Consider the following 17,234-nt stretch of genomic DNA (forward strand, 5'->3'; position numbering starts at 1 on the left):
CCTTTGCCCTTCCCCCCCTAAAAAAAAATAGATTTTCATGAACCACTTAAAACTCTTAAAATATAAACAGTGAATCTACTTTACACTTATAATTTTTACCATTCCATCATACAACCAATTCCTCAGGGAAAAAATTTAACTATTTACTTTCATTTTACTATTTCATTAAGGTTTATTTTTTCCACTTATAAACTCTTGCATATTATTTTTTTCCTCTAATTCTGACTTACTCCATAACCTTACAGCTACTCTAATACTTGCAGTGACAGGGCCCTGTTGATCAGCATAAGTTCCTGAAAGCCTTTCCAGGTAACTCTGAATCTATAAAGCTTAAGAGGAACCAAAAGTAGCCTCAAAAGATAAAAGTCAGAGGACTCCCAGCTTTAAGATAGCAGAACAAAAACATCATTGAGGCTGTTTTCCTCTGAAACCACCCGCAAACGACAAAGAATGAGAAACAGAAATAGATGGGAAATGCCACAGTATATTTGAATAAGTGTTGCAGTAAAATTAGCCCAAAATACAAAAGGATGCTGAGAAAGGACACATAAAATCTATGTGAAAATACTGAAAGAAAAAGGAGGAAAGAAATGTGCATAAGTAGAAGGTGGACTAAGAATACACACAAGAAAAATTTTCCCATGAAACAGGTGAACATCCTGCCAAACCATTCTTTAGCAGATATAAATATTAGAAATGGCCTCTATGAAATAAGAGTTCAAAGCACATAGAAGGATTCAAGGGAGAAATAAGAAGACAAAAGAAGGGTTTTTTTTTTTTTCTTAATAAGCTAAAATAACTCATGGGAAAGAAAAATATCATCATAGAATTTAAAGCCACAAGATATGAAAACATAAAATAAATTGATTAGAATGGTTTGATAATGGAATGTATGGACAGTCCAGAAAGAGACCCAGATATATCAGTTGTTTATTATTCAATAAAATGGCATTTCAAATTAGTAGGAAAAGAGGGATTATTTAATAAGTGCTGTTGAGGGGCGCCTGGGTGGCTCAGTCATTAAGCATCCGCCTTTGGTTCAGGTCATGATCCCAGGGTCCTGGGATTGAGTCCCGCATCAGGCTCCCTGCTGAGCAGGGAGCCCGCTTCTCCCTCTCCCGCTCCCCCTGCTTGTGTTCCTTCTCTCGCTGTCTCTCTCTCTGTCAAGTAAATAAATAAAATCTTTTAAAAAAATAGAATAAAAAAATAAATGGTATTGAAAAAAACTGGACAGTCATCTGAAAAAAAAATGCTGTATCCTTACCTCACTCTTTATACTATAATATAATAGGTCAACTGTTGAAGCACAAAACTAAAGTAAAAACCATGCATTTACCAGAAGAGAAAATATCTTTTTAAAGATTGTTTATTTATTTATTTATTTAAGAAAGAGAGAGCACGAGCAGGGTGAGAGGCAGAGGGAGCAGGGAGCCCGATGCAAGGCTCGATCCTGGGACCTGGGATCATGACCTGAGCAGAAGGCAGACGCTTAACCAACTGAGCCACCCAGGGGCCCAGATTAAATAGTTATTTATTGAGCATTTGCCATCTACCAGGAAATACTCTACTGGGAAACATTCTTTGCTATGAAAAATAACATGTATCGCTCTCAATTTGTCATCTAAAGAAGAGATAGATGTTAATAAAATAATTATATAAATCAATGTAAAATTGCAACTGTGATAGTGCTGGGAAGCAGAGATATGTCTTAATTGAGAGACTCTAATCCAGTCAGGGACGGCAGAAAGAGATTCTTGGGGATATGAAGATCTGTAGGACATATGATAAATAGGCATTAATTAGACAAGGAAGAGAGGGAATGATATCTCATCAGAGGGACAATTTGTGAAAAGACCTTTGGTGGGAGGGAACATGGCACAGTGAAGGAATTAAAGGAGGAAAGCATGGCCAAGGTGTAGAATGTGTGTGAGCTGTTGCTAGACAATAAGGGGACAGGGGCACACAAGCCACATAAGGCATTTGTCTTTATTCCAGGAGCACCGCTAATGTTCCTACATTGGAATGTAGCATCCCTGGTGTTTATACTGAACAGATCACTAGCTTCTGGATGAGACTGGATTGGAGAGGCTGGTGAGAGCGGATGGAGGTTAGCAGGCTCCTGGAATCGTCCATATGAGAGACAAGGGTGTTGTGGCATTCTTTGGCTGCAGTGGAGATAGGAAGGAGCGGACATATTTAAGACATTCAAGAGGTTAAGTAGACATGATTTTGTGATGGATTCAGGGATGGAGAGGAAAGCATCAAAGATGATTCTGAGGTATCTGGCTTTTGCCATGGATAAATTATGGTAGCACTTAGTAACATAGGGAACACTGGAAATGAAGCCTAGATTTTTGGGGAAGATTATGAGGTAATTTTGGACATGCTGAATTTGAAGTGCTTTTAAAACTTCCAAAAGATGGTGGTCAAGGAGAGGTGCTGGTCAATTAGGGAGCTGAATGGGCCAGGCATGTAGGAGTCTCATTAGGCTGTGGAGGATGACGGACACTGTAGTGTATTTTCGCCTAGGAAGAGAGTAGAATGAGGACAGGAGATGGCCTAAAACTGAGACTTGAGGAACTCTAAGATCTAATTGCCAAGCAGAAGGCAGAAATAAAAGGTTATCAAAGTAGAAGAAAAACCAGGAATGCCTTCCATCACAGAACTCAGGGAGAGCATGCTGCATGGTAAACAAGACAAACAAAGAAGATCACTGGTTGGAGAAAAAACTTCATATGTGTCCAGTCATATGAACGATATTGATGATTTTATTGAGGGCTGTTTTGTTGAAAGGATGAGAACAAAAACAGATGAGAGGGTTGAAGAACGGGTTCTGGTTGAGGAAGTATGTGAACTCTCTTGAGAAGTTTATGCATGTATGAGAAGAGAGAGATAGCGTTTCCAATGAAGAGCAATGAAGGGTGAATGAGGGATATTTTTTCTTTCTTTTTTTTAATGGGAGAGAGGGTTTGGACATAGTAGCATGGAACAGTTTGAGAAATACAAGCAGAAAGTAAGGTATCTGAAATATGGAGGAAGGTTTATGTAGTTGTTAAAATGAATAAATGAATAAAATGAATATCCAGATCTGTATATCCTAAAAGGAAACAATCTCCAAGATAACATTTTAAGAAAAACAGTAATATGCAGAACACTATTATAGATACTACCATTTGTATAGGAACATGACATTTAGATTGTTTCCAAACCTTTTTCCTTTTTTTTTTTTAAGATTGATTTATTTACTTTTAGAGAGAGAGTGAGAGAGAGAGAGCACGCACATGTGCCAGGGAGGAGTAGAGGGACAGGGAGAGGGAGAATCTCCAGCAGATTCCCCGCTGAGTGCTGAGCCTGGTGTGGGGCTCAATCTCAGGGTGCTGAGATCACGACCTGAGCCAAAATCAAGAGTCAGACGCTTAACCAACTGTGCCACCTAGGGGCCCCTCCAAACCTTTTTCTTAAAACTGTGAACAATTTTGCAGTGAATACCCTTGTTTATATCTTTGCAAACACAGATGTGCATATCTGTAAGATAAGGTTAGGGTTAGACTTGTGGGGGATTATTTTTGTTGTGTTAAAAATTTAAAGCTTATTTTATAAAGTAATGTTTATGAGTTTTGTATATTACCCTCCTCTGAAACAGTTTAAAAATATTTTTTCTTGGGGCACCTGGGTGGCTCAGTCAGTCAAACCTCTGCCTTCGGCTCAGGTCATGATCCCAGAGTCCCTCCCCCTGCTCACGCACTCTCTCTCTCTCTCCCTCAAATAAATAAATAAATAATCTTTTTTTAAAAAACCTAATTTACAAATAAATAAACGACTGTTTAATGAATCCTGGAAATCAGTTATGCACAAAAAAGCAGCAGTCACTATAATTCAGTTCTACTGAATTGGAGAAAGAATGTGATTCACAAAAATAGTGAGATTTTTCTGGATATGAGGAGCAATGTCTCTGAAGGAGTCAAAGACTTCTTGAATTTTTCAAGGATGAGTGACCAGAGAAAGAATGGTGCCAGTAATTGATAAATGGATATTTGGGGTTATCAAGTTAAAATAAGAAAATGAGTTTTAGTTTGTTGAGTTAGATGTTGTGGTGACATCTCCCACAGCTGACACTTTCAGAGATTAATACCCCTAGCTGCTTCTAAGGAACTGCTCAAGCTGCAAGCCACAATTTCTAATGGCTCTGATTACAACATGCCTACCTCTCAGTCTTAATTGCAAGTCCTGGCTAGCTCTTCTGTAATTCATTCAGCATGCCTTCATTCCCACTCTTTTTCAACCTCACAAGCTTCCAGATACATTTCACATTTTACTTACATTCTTTTCTGTTCTTAGAGTCTTAAGGGGATCACCACTCTTAATTCTTCCAACCCATAGGCACAGCACAGGTTAGCATTCAATCTTAATTAGGAATGCACAGGACAGGCAAGTGGAGATGTCTAGCTGCCTGGTGATATGACATTCACCAGCAGAAAGATTTATTTGGTAACTGAGATTGTGGAAAGGGCTGAGTTTGCCAAAAGTACAGAACACAAAACCAGAGGTCAGACAACTCAACCTTCGGAAATAACTACTTTCAGGGATTAAGTAGAAGATAGACAGCCATTGTCTATAAACTCATTCTCTATGCAGATAGCAAGCAAGTCAGTCTCTGGAAAAGAATTCAATTCATCAAACATTTTGAGTCCCTACTATGTAACTGATGAGGACCACCTTTATTAAAGAAGATGAGAATAAGTCATAGTCATTCAATATTTGGTGTTTTTAAGTTGAGTTCCTTGGGAAACAGACTCTGAGATGGAGATGTATGGAGAAGGTATATTGGGGAGTGTTATTTAGAATGGTACCTGTAAAAGAGTCAGGGAAACTGAGCTGTGATACAGTTCCAGTTGATCTCAGGAGTAGCTCTGGAGCTGAGATGACCTTTCAGAGGTGTCCTCAATGGAAGAAGAGGGATCTGGCCTTTGGACACCCACATTGCTCCATCGTGGGATGTGGACTGTGGTTGGGATGAGGTGTACCCTCAACTGAAGGCAATTCCCAGACAGAGACTTTTGCTGTGAGCCACCAGTCGTCCACACCCTGAGCAGCTGGGAGAATAAATCCTTCAGTCTTTCAAGTGTGGTTCTGAGTAGTGCATCTCAGCATCCACCACAGAGAATATTCAGTGGTATCTTTTCTTTTCTTTCTTGGTGGGGAACAACTGAATTCCTTTAACAGCAGAGTGGAGGTTTTGTTTTTGTTCTTTTAAAACAGCATTATTGAAATATAATTCACGTACCATACAATTCACCACTTTAAAATGTACAATTCAGTGGCTTTTAATACATTAACAGAGTTGTGCATCCATCACCACAGTCAATTTTAGAACATTTTTATTACCCCAAAAAGAAACCCCATACTCCTTAGCCATCACCCTTCCAGTCACCCACTGTCTCCCCCAGTTGTTGCCCAGTGCTAGGCAACCACTACTTCCTGCTGCTATAGATTTGCCTATTCTAAACATTTCATGTAAATGGAAGCATACAATATTTGGTCCTTTATGAATGGCTTCTATCACTTAGCATAATGTTTTCAATGTTAATCTATGTTTTAGCATGTATCAGTATTTCAATTCTTCTTATTGTCAAATGATATTCTATTTTACAGATATATCACATCTTATTTGTCCACTCATCAGTTGATTGACACTGGGGCTGTTTCCACTTTTTGGCTATTATGATTAATGCTGCTAAGAATATTCATGTATAATTGTTTCTATGAAACTATTTCTCATAGATATATACCTAGGAGTAGAATTTCTGGATCATATGGTAACTCTATGTTTAAACATTTGAGAAACTGCCAAACTATTTTCAAAACAGCTGCACCATGTTACAGTCCCATTAACAGTGTGTGAGGGTTCCAATTTCTCCACATTCTTGCCAACACTTGTTATTATCTCTTTTTATTGCATATAGCCATTTCAGTGGCTAAGTGGGTGTGAAGTCATATCTCATTGTGGTTTTGGTTTGCACTCCTTGATGACTAATGATGTTGAGCATCTCTTCATATGCCATTTGTATATCTTCTTTGGAGAAATGTTTAGTCAAATCTTTTCAGTTGTGTTATTTGTCTTTTTATTATTGAGTTGTAAGCATCTTTTATGTGTTTTAGATACAAATCCTTATCAGATATGATTTTCAAAAAAAATCTCCCATTCTGTGGATTGCCTCACTTTTTGATGGCATCCTTTGAAGCACACAGGTTTTTAATTTTGCTGATGTCCAGTTGATTTATTTTTTCTTTTGTTGCTTGTGTTTTGGTGTCATATCTAAGAAACCATTACCTAACTAAAGATCACAAAGATTACAATAGCACCTTTTTAAACAGAGATATAAGGTGGTAGAGAGGGAAAGTGTAGCCAGTGGGTAAGATGCGGTCTGGATGGAGAAAATCCAAAATTCCACTTGGGAAGTTTTACCTCAAGTCAAATCATTTAAACACGCATTTTATTTTATGGCCACAAGAGCTCATTATTAAGTAATAGAGATACATATATACTCATGAAACATTTTAAAAATGGGTTCATAATTAAAGAGCTCAACTATTAGAAGAGGTCAGATAGAAGAGGCAATACAATGGAACTAGAAGTTGATAAAGGTTTAAAAACTAGAGCTTGAGCTAGATCTAGTCAGGTATGTAGGATCTAGAATATAGAGGGGAAAAAAAGCCCTTTCCAAATCAGGTGAATAGCAAGAAAAAGAAAAATCACAGAGGAGAGAACGGTCATATCAAGTGAGAAGATCGGCCAGGTTGGAAGAGGAGGTGGGAGAAAAGAGATACTACAAAATCTAAAAATGAGTTTGCAACACAGAATGCAAGAGCAAAACAAACTTACATATTGTTCAGGCAGACCTCAGAACTAAAATTAATCCACAGGACAAGACATGGTGACAAGAGTCTCTGGTAGTTCCATGAGAATCATTGAGAATTGTGTGTGGTTCTGGGAGACCTATCCATTTACCAAAGGGGGGGAAAAATCCTGTACCTAAGACTAAGTAATACCACCCTCCAAGGTAACAAGAGTAGGAAGAACTATGTGGATTGGAGATCAGAGCAGCATCCTCAATCCTCAAAGGAAACAATGGTATCATGCAAAATAATTGGCTGGTGTGTGGCATGGGGTGGAGCTAGAAACCCAGTCCAAGGTGCAATGCTGTGATGCCAGGGATCATTAAGGAAGTTTGGACTTAATTCTTTTTTTAATTTCAGCTTTATTGAGGTATAATTGACAAATAAAATTGTAAGATGTTTAAAGTGTACATCATGGTGATTTGATACACACAATAAGACTTAATCCTAAACCCCATCTGATGATGGTGCTGAAACTGCTGGTAGACCTATAGGCCACATCAGGTCTGTATAATATGTGGAATAGCCTTCATCCCACTGATGGATACATCCACAGGGGCTGGACAAAAGGGAAACTGGAGAACAACCTTTAGGCACTAGGAGCACAAAGTGAGAAATATGGTTAGATGGGGCCATATCCTGGTGGATTTTGAAAAGTAGGCCAAGAAGTTCTGACTTGACTCAGGATTAAAGAGTCATTAAATGTTAATAATCCTAACAGCACTATGGTACCATAACAATATGACGGAACCAGCATCCAACAGGATTAATTTCAGAGTTTCATTCCACTATTTCACATTTTAATTATTCACTCTTAAGTGCTCTTTAAAGTGAAAATACCCATTCCCTTAGCTATCACACCCATGCATATTCCCCTACCATATTCCTTTTTTCCTTCTGTTTCTTTAGAAGCACAGTCGCCTACCTAATTAAGATAAAATCACCTAGCTCCCAAATCTAAGAGGGTATTTCTTACTTAAATAGGCCAATTACAGCAAAACCGTAATGACATCAGAGAATTCATTTGATTCAAGGTCCCAAGAGTTTCAAACTGACCTCTTTGCTACAGCTGGCTGCTGCTTTGTATGAGGTGATGTATTAAGGAGCTTGAAAAGTTCAAGTTCTGTCCATCACCAGCCTAATCTCTAAATATCTGCTACAGCAGATCTGCTGACTACTCGGGGAAAGCACTTCTGCCTCTGACATCAGCAATGGTGACATTTGTGCCTTAGTTAGAATTCTAGATTTCTTTTCCTTCTCAAGTCTTCACTATCACAGTAAATAATACCATTTTTCACCTGGTAAGCAGGACAAAAATATGGAAACCATCTCTGACTATTTGTCACCTCTGTCATCTCACAATAAATCCATTATCAAGGTCTTGTTGGCTCTTCCCTTTTAATATCATAAATCTGACGACTTCTTACTACCCCTGTCTCTATTACCCTAGTCTAAGTTCCATCATCTCTCCATGATTCCCGAAATAGCCTGCAAACCTGACCCTTATGGTAGTAGACACCGCTAGTTGTCTATGCAGTATCCATTCCCCACCTTCTTTCTTACTAATGGAGCCCTGATTTTGTTTGGAGATGCACAGTAAGCAGCTTAGTACTCGCCTTCTGAGCTGCTCTCATACTTAAAGGTGGCCATTTGACCCAGTTCTGGCCAAAGAGAAGTAATCAGAATAATCCTGAGTAGAATTTCCAAAAGAGCTTTCAGAAAGGGCAGACTAATAACCACACACTTTCAGCCCTTTGCTCTCCTCTTTCTACCAAGACTGTGGTTATATCCAAACATGAAACAGCCATATTGCAACCAAGATATAAAAGCCATATGCTAAGGATGGAGCACAGGAAAGTGGAAGAAGCCTAGATCCTCACTGATATCACTGAACCAGATTTGGACTGACAATGTACAGTGTTCTTATTGTGTGAGACAAATAAAACCCTGGCTTATTTTAGGCACTATTTGTAGGGTTCTCTGTTGTTTTCAGCTGAATGCATTCTCTTTTTTTATGATGACAAAATATCTTATTTATTTTTTAAAAATATGTCATGCAGAGACACTTTGATATTATTCTGAAACTCTTAAGATCAAAAAAGATTTTATTTTATTTTATTCTATGATTGATTGATAGATTGCTTTATAGTGAGGTAAAGTTGGCATATAACGTTATATTAGTTTCAGGTGTACAACATAGTAATTCTACATTTGCATATAATACAAAGTGATCACCACAGTAAGTCTAGCTACCATTGTCACCATACAGTTGACTTCCTTTACCCATCCTCTCTTCTAATTTAAGCATCTAAAGCTATAAATTATCTTCTTTTTTAAAACACTTTTATTTTATTTAAATTCAATTAATTAGCATATAGTGTATTAATCAGTTTCAGAGGTAGAGTTCAGTGATTCATCAGCCTTATATAATACCCAGTGCTCATTACATCACATGCCCTCCTTAATGTCCATCCCCCAGTTACCCCATCCCCCCACCCATCTCCCCTCCAGCAACCCTCAGTTTGTCTCCTATGGTTAAGAGCTGAATGCATTCTTAATAGATAAACCCCCTTGCATTGAAGTTTCTAGGTAATAGCCAACATGAGCTTTGCAAAGACTGGCTTTCCATCAAAGTCAGAAAAAAATCCAAATTACTTACGTGGTCTGAAAGGCCCTTTGTGATTTGTCTCCTGCCTAGCTTTCTAAACTCATCTCCTATCACTCCTCACTTTGGCACACTAGACTTTCTGCCGGTTAAACAGTGTATAGAAATACATTGTTTTAGGGATGCCTGGGTGGCTCAGTCATTAAGCGTCTGCCTTCAGCTCAGGTCATGATCCCAGGGTCCTAGGATCAAGTCCTGCATCAGGCTCCTTGCTTAGCAGGGAGCCTGCTTCTCTCTCTGCCTGCCCCTCCCCGTTGCTTGTGCTTGCTCTCGCACTCTCTCTCTGAAAGTAAATAAAATCTTTAAAAAAAAGAAAAGAAATACCTTGTTTTATTGCACTTCACAGATACTGCATTTTTTACAAATCGAAGTTTTGTGGTAACTTTGCATTGAGCAAGTTTATCGGCACCATTTTTCTAACAGCATTCACCCACATCATGTCTCTGTGTCACATTTTGGTAATTTCCACAACATTCCAAACTTTTTCATTGTTCTTATATTTGTTACAGTGATCTGTGAGCAGTGATCTCTGATGTTACTATTGTAGTTGTTTGGGGGTACCGTGAACCACACCCATGTAAGATGGTGAACTTAACAGATAAATGTTGTTTGTGTTCTGACTGCTCTAGCAACCAATCATTCCTCCTTGTCTCTCTCCCTCTCCTCAAGCCTCCCTATTCCCTGAGACACAACAATACCAGAATTAGGCCAATTAACAACTCTGCAATGGCCTCTAAGCATTCAAGTGAAAGGAAGAGTCACAGATCTCTCATTTTCAATCAAAAGCTAGAAATGATTAAGCTCAGTGAGGAAGGCATGTGAACAGCCAACACAGGTGGAAAGCTAGACCTCTTGCACCAGTTAGCCAAGTTGTGAGTGCCAAGGAAAAGTTCTTGAAGGAAATTAAAAGTGCAACTCCGGTGAACTCACAAATGACAAGAAAGAAAAACAGCCTTACTACTGATAGGGAGAAAGTTTGAGTGGTCTGGACAGAAGATGAAACCAGCCACAACATTCTCTTAAGCCAAAGCCTAATCCAGACCAAGGCCCCAACTCTCTTGAGTTCTGTGAAGGCTGAGAGAGGTGAGGAAGCTGCAGAAAAGTTGGAAGCTATCAGAGGTTTGTTCATGAGATTTAAGGAAAGAAGCTGTCTCCATCACATAAAAGTGTAAGGTGAAGCAGCAAGTGCTGATGTAGAAGCCGCAGCAAGTTCTCCAGAAGATCCAGCTAAGATAATTGAGGAAGGTGGCTAGAATGACCAACAGATTTTCAATGTAGATGAAACAGTCTTCTACCAGAAAGAAGATGCCATCTAGTACTTTCATAGCTAGAGAGGAGAAATCAATGCCTGGCTTCAAAGTTTCAAAGGTCAGACTGAGTTTCTTGTTAGGAGCTAATGCAGCTGGTGATTTTAAGTTAAAGCCAATGCTCATTTACCATTCCTAGGGCTCTTGAAAATTATGCAAAGAATTATGCAAAATCTACTCGGCCTGTGCTCTATAAATGGAACAATAAGTCTTGGATGACAGTACATCCATATACAACATGGTTTACTGAATATTTTAAGCCCACTGTTGAGACCTGCTGCTCAGAAATAAAGATTTCTTTCAAAATATGACTGCTCTTTGACAATGCACTAAGAGCTCTAATGGAGATGGACAATGAGATTATGTTTTTTCCATGCCTACTAACACAACATCCATTCTGCAGCCCATGGATCAGTGAGTAATTCTGACTTTCAAATCTTATTAATTAAGAAATACATTTCATAAAGCTATAGCTGCCATAGATAGTGATTCTTCTGATGGGTAAACCTTCTAGAAAGGATTCACCATTCTAGATGCCATTACAAACATTCATGATTCATGGGGAGAGGTCAGAATACCAACATTAACAGTAGTTTGGTAGAAGTGGTCTCGAACCCTCAAGGATGACTGTGAGGAGTTCAAGACTTCAGTGGAGGAAGTAATAGCAGATGTGGTGGGGATAGCAAGAGAACCAGAATTAGAAGTGGAGCCTGAAGGTGGGACTGAATTGCTGCGATCTCATGGTAAATCTTGAACAGATGAGGATTTGGTTCTTACGGGTGAGCAAAGAAAGTGGTTCTGGAGATGGAATCTACCCCTGGTGAGGATGCTGTGAAGAACGTTGAAATGGCAACAAAAGATTTAGAGTATTATACGAATTTAGCTGATAAAGCAGTTGCAGGGTTTGAAAGGATCAACTCCAACTGTGAAAGAAGTTCTGTGAGTAAAATGCTATCAAATAGCATCACATGCTCCCGAGAAATTGTTCTCGAACAGAAGAGTCAACTGACATGGCAAACCTCATTGTTGTCTTATTTTAAGAAATTGCCGCAGCCACCACCCTGGTCAGTCAGCAGCCATCAACACTGAGGCAAGACCCTCCACCAGTAAAAATATTATGACTCACTGAAAGCTCAGATGATGGTTGGCATTTTTAGCAATAAAGTATTTTTAATTAAGGTATGTACATTTTTTCTAAAACATAATGCTATTACACACTTAGTAGATGACAGTATAGTGTAAACATAACTTATTTATGCACTGAGAAAACAAAACATTCATTTGACTCACTTTATTGCAATATTCCAGCTACCCAATATCTTAACATACTTAACTATATGAAATGCAGGGCATCTCTGCATGACTTCATGCATTTAGCCTCCTATCCCAATCTTTCCACCATTTGTTTCAAGTTAGACCTAGATCACTAAAGACTTAATCTTTGGCAGAATTAACATTTGTCCCATACTCCACGTGGACTCTCTGTCTACCAGCAGTGAAATGAACAGCATGAAATTGCATCTAGGGGTTGATTTACAGTGTCAATAAATTTGTTATCTCCAGGGAACTCCTGACTACAAAATCATTATCTAATTTAATTAAAGGGTGAAAGCACAAAAGTCTTCCTAATTCAGGTCACAATAATCCCAGCAATGAAGAGAGCAATGGCGGTCCATTAACTATCTTACCAGGAAAAAAAAAAGCCAAACCTTAGGTCGTTGGCTGCTTTGATGAGATAGCCCTAAAGCCCTTAGTATATTGTTGTGGGCTTATAATTTTTGCTTCTTAATGTAGGAAAGATTTTATTTCCAAAACAACCCATCAAAATATGAATAATTAAATTTCCACCTGAAAAATTCATTTGAAAAGTTTTTGTTGCCTTTCACAATAGAAGGGACATTTCCTCAGATACAGAAATTCTGAAAGCCCTGTTTTAAAATGTTAATTTAGAAACTTAAAAGACCTAAATCTTTAAGTATGTACATGGACATCAACTTACATGCTTATACTCTCTAAGCATGAAGTATATATACAAAAGAGTTTGGTTCATGACTTATTTTACATCATGAGATCTTAAAAAGACATAAAATATTATTCTGTTAAAAATTATAAACACAGTTTCCTTAAGGAAATCTATAAAATTCTGATCAAGTATTTGCAAAGGAGAGACAAAATTAAAGTGAATTAATGCATTTAAAGGGAGGACTTTAAATCATAATTTATTTAAAACTTAACACATGGAAAACTCTAATTCTTTTGAGAAATTTCATTTTAAAACTTTGCTACTGCATTCTGATGAGATAAAATAATACAAAGCCAAGGAAATTACAGTACCACTATGAACATAACACAAATTTTTACTAGTATACACTGACAAAAGTTAAGAAAAACTTTTTAAATATATACCAGGATGATAACAGCTTACTTGTGAAAGCTGCCAAACAAATCTCTCTATAGAGTTAGTTTTCAAAAACCTCTAGAGACATCAAGCAGAGAAAATCTTTTAAAATTAAACACAACACATAGCTAGGAATCATTTGTGATGTGTCAGTTATGGCCCTTAAAAATAAAAGAGAGAGTATAGAATGAATTTGCCAGTTGTGCTAAGAGAATCTGGTAAAATAATCCTAATTATCTTGATAATAATTCATAGGGGTTATACCAATAGTTACCTGGAACATCTACATTTTCAGGAGAGATTTTTCTGAAAAACAAATGTGAATACATCACATTTCTGGAGTCAAATGGCTTCTAGCAACCAATTTTGTATAATAGGTTTAACCTATCCATGTTTGTTTGTGATTTGAAGAGCACACAGGCCAGTTCCAAGTGGAATGAAGGATTTTTTTAATGCTTTTGGAAGCGTTTGCCTGGCGATAATTTTAACATCTTGGAAAAGAATAATTACTGATTCCACTTACCTTCCCCAGGATCACCATAATCATAAGTCATTCACATGGGAAGTACCTAGAACAGTGCCTAGGACAAAAGAGAGACTCAATAAATATGTTTTCCCCCTTGTCCCTCACCCCTCCTCCTTCCATACCACATGCTATGCAGTGGTTTCCCTGTGGTGCTTCAGGAGCCGCAGCCAGTGACAAAGCAAGATCAGGAGGAGGTCATCTCTGTCCTTCAGAAGTGAAATTCTGTCCCAAGCTTTCTATTTCCAGGGTGATCCCATGTCCTCCTATAGTTTCAACTCCCTCTATACAGTGATGCCCAGATCACTATCCCAACTCATTATCCCCAGTACCCAATCAGTCAGAAAGTCCTGTGAATCCTAAATATCTCTTGCTCTACTTCAATCCTACCACGACTGCTTTACTTCAGGTCCGGATTATTTCTGTGTATTAGTGGAATAGAGAATTCACTTCAGCAGTGATATGTAGGCTGTACTGGGAGGCAGCAGTCCAGACATGAGGTGCTGAAGACTTAGATCAGAGGGTAGCAATGAGCAGGAAGGGCTGAGTGTGAAAGATACCACAAAGGAAGATCCAAAAGATTTGTTTACTGAGTAATTATGAGGGGAAGAGAGAGAGCAAGGAGGCAAGTCACTCTAAAACTCCTAAATTAAGTAAATTGGAAAATGCCTACAGAAAGTAGATTATAGAAGAAAGTAGAGTCATTAAAGAAGATTCAGAAAATTGACTAAAAAATAGAAGGAGAACCAGAATTTCACAGTTCTAAGAATTAAAATAGCAATAAGTATTGTTAAAAGTATATATTATATAATTTGTAATTATGTTTATCAATAATAATTTTATTAATCATTATTACTATTATTGTTCCTACAAAGAAACACAATGGCCATGGGAAAATGATCAATAACATGAAATGATGGAGACATTAGAAAGACACGAATACAGAGAAATGTTCACTGGCTTTGCCAATGAAGAGACCATCAGTGACCCCAGAGAGGGGAGTGGGAATGGAAGCCAGCCAGGCTACGAGGAACTGACATGAGTGGGTGATGAGAAATGCAGGCAGTAATAGATTTAAGAAGGATGACAGAGAAAGGAAGTTTGACAAAGGAAAATATTAGGATAAGATGAATGCTTAAAGGGATTATGAGCCATGTGAAGTTCGCAACCATTTAGAAGGGAGAATAGAAAAGAACTATTCATTTTACAAAGCAAGAAATTTTGCCTCCAGTGTTCCTTTATAAATAAGTCACAACAGGAGACAGCATGCTTTCATATCCAAGAAGATATGTAGAGATCTCTGCACTGATGTGACATAGACCATATTCTTTAGCTTTTGAAAAGCCATCTCTGAGTCACCGGCCAAGAGGGCAAGGGCAGGGATATTGCAAAGCTATCCATTGCCTTACTAAACAACACAAATAATGACACAGGTCTGCTACCTTTCAAGGTAATATTTTCCTCCATACTTTCAATTTAACATTTTAACATCTTTTTCAAAAAATAGATTCTATATGAAGTTATTGGATGATACAAAATATTTAGAATATGACCTATATTTAGCCAAAAGTCAGTCAAACTTTAGTCACTAAAATGGCCAGATGACAGACAGCATATCTGCCATTCAGCATTCATGATGTTATCTCCATAAAAAGAATTCACACTCTTAAACTCAGCGGCAGTCAAAATGAAATTAGAATAAAGTATAATAATCCCAAACACATGCAGTTTACTGACTGGCCCTCACCATTTCATAAATAGAGGGTGCTTGAAACCTGCCCTTCAGTTCTTAATAATAGCCTGCCAAGAGCTTCTAAAGCAAGTAGGAAGGAATGGGGGAGTGAACTTGTGATCTGAGGAGGAGATACTGTATATTTGGAAAATTCCATTTAAATAACCCAATTGTAACAAATCCCCCTCCCAGATCCCCATTCTAGGAGACTGAAAAGCAGTAATTAGAATGGGTGGGCTGAGAAAGTCAACTAAACACAGATTGACAGATAGGCCTACCAGAAGAGGCATCCCATGAACTTCATTATTCCAACAAGAATGTCTTTATTTACATAGCAAAGTGGGTATAGTGTTCAGCAAAGCTTTTCAATAAGCAGAAACATGCTGCTAAAAGAATAGCCCACCACCGCCGAGAACTTCTAATTTAAAGATACAAAAACCAGTGTGACAATTATTTCTGTAATCCCCACAGAAAACAGTGAAATAGCTTTCTTCATGAGCCTTGCAAATCACAACCACAGCAACTTAACATGTGCAGTCCCATATGGGTCCACTGCTTCCCAAAATGAGGCCAAGAACTTGGGAATTCAAACTTTCACATCAGAACTAGAGAAAAACTGGACACTAAATAGTTTTGTATTGAAGTTAAATTTTGGAAATTCTAAAAGCAAATATCAAGTAATAATCATGTATATTCTTGCATTTTGTTATACTGTTTATATGGGTGTAGTTGGATTTTCTGGCCTGTTCTATATTCCCGCAATGATCAAAGGGACTCACTTTGATTGAGAATGGTCTTTGCAAGTGCGTGTGTGATTATGTGTGGGTATGTGTGTTTTATTTGAGATTTTTTTTTCTGATTCTGAATTAAAGAGAATTTTCAAAAGAAAATTTCTCTTGCCATGAACAGCCACTGAATAAGGCTAACACTGGCTATGGGAAAGGACTATTTCCAATGGTCCACCGGTTTACAACACATACCCTGAATAAATCAAAAAGAGCTGATGTACGACCAGAAGCCAAAAATGTAGGACTGGGTCCCTTGTAATTAAGACCCTTGATGGGTCTTAGCTTTCTCATACATCATATGAACAGACTAAACTAGACAGGTCCAAATCCTGGTTCTACCACTTAATTTCTATACTTCTTTTAAAATTTCTATACTTTTAAACAAATTACTTCTCTATGCCTCAGTTTCCTCATCTGTAAAATGAGGGACAATAATAGTGCATACCTCATGGAATGAATTAATATATGAAAGCAACTAAAACAGTACCTGTCTGGTAGTAACTGTTCAATAACTGTTCTCTGTAACGTGTTCTGTGTTGATCAAGAGAACACTCTATAGCACTTCCCAGCTCCCAGGCCTGTAATTGCATGAAAAGTGTGCCAATGTGTTGTGTTGCCTTTATTGAAGAATTAAATAATTAAGTATTAGGGCTAAAAAGGAGATCATTCTGATGAAATATCACTTTCTAAATATTTAGTTCCAACCTATTGGAAAGACCAAATAAATTAGAATATTTATCTGGTATTTTTAAATCAGTACCTTGTGATCACAATTATACTCTTAAAATAAGCTCAAATGTTATTTCCATTAGGAAAAAAAAAGAGCCATATTTGTAATTTACCTTTCTTCCTTATCACTACCCTTTTGTTGTTTGTATCTCTTTTCTGAGTTTCCATAACTGGAACTACTAGAGTCGTTCAAGA

The sequence above is a fragment of the Phoca vitulina genome, unplaced genomic scaffold (genome assembly GCF_004348235.1).
Source record: "Phoca vitulina isolate PV1807 unplaced genomic scaffold, GSC_HSeal_1.0 scaffold14, whole genome shotgun sequence".
Lineage (NCBI taxonomy): Eukaryota > Metazoa > Chordata > Mammalia > Carnivora > Phocidae > Phoca > Phoca vitulina.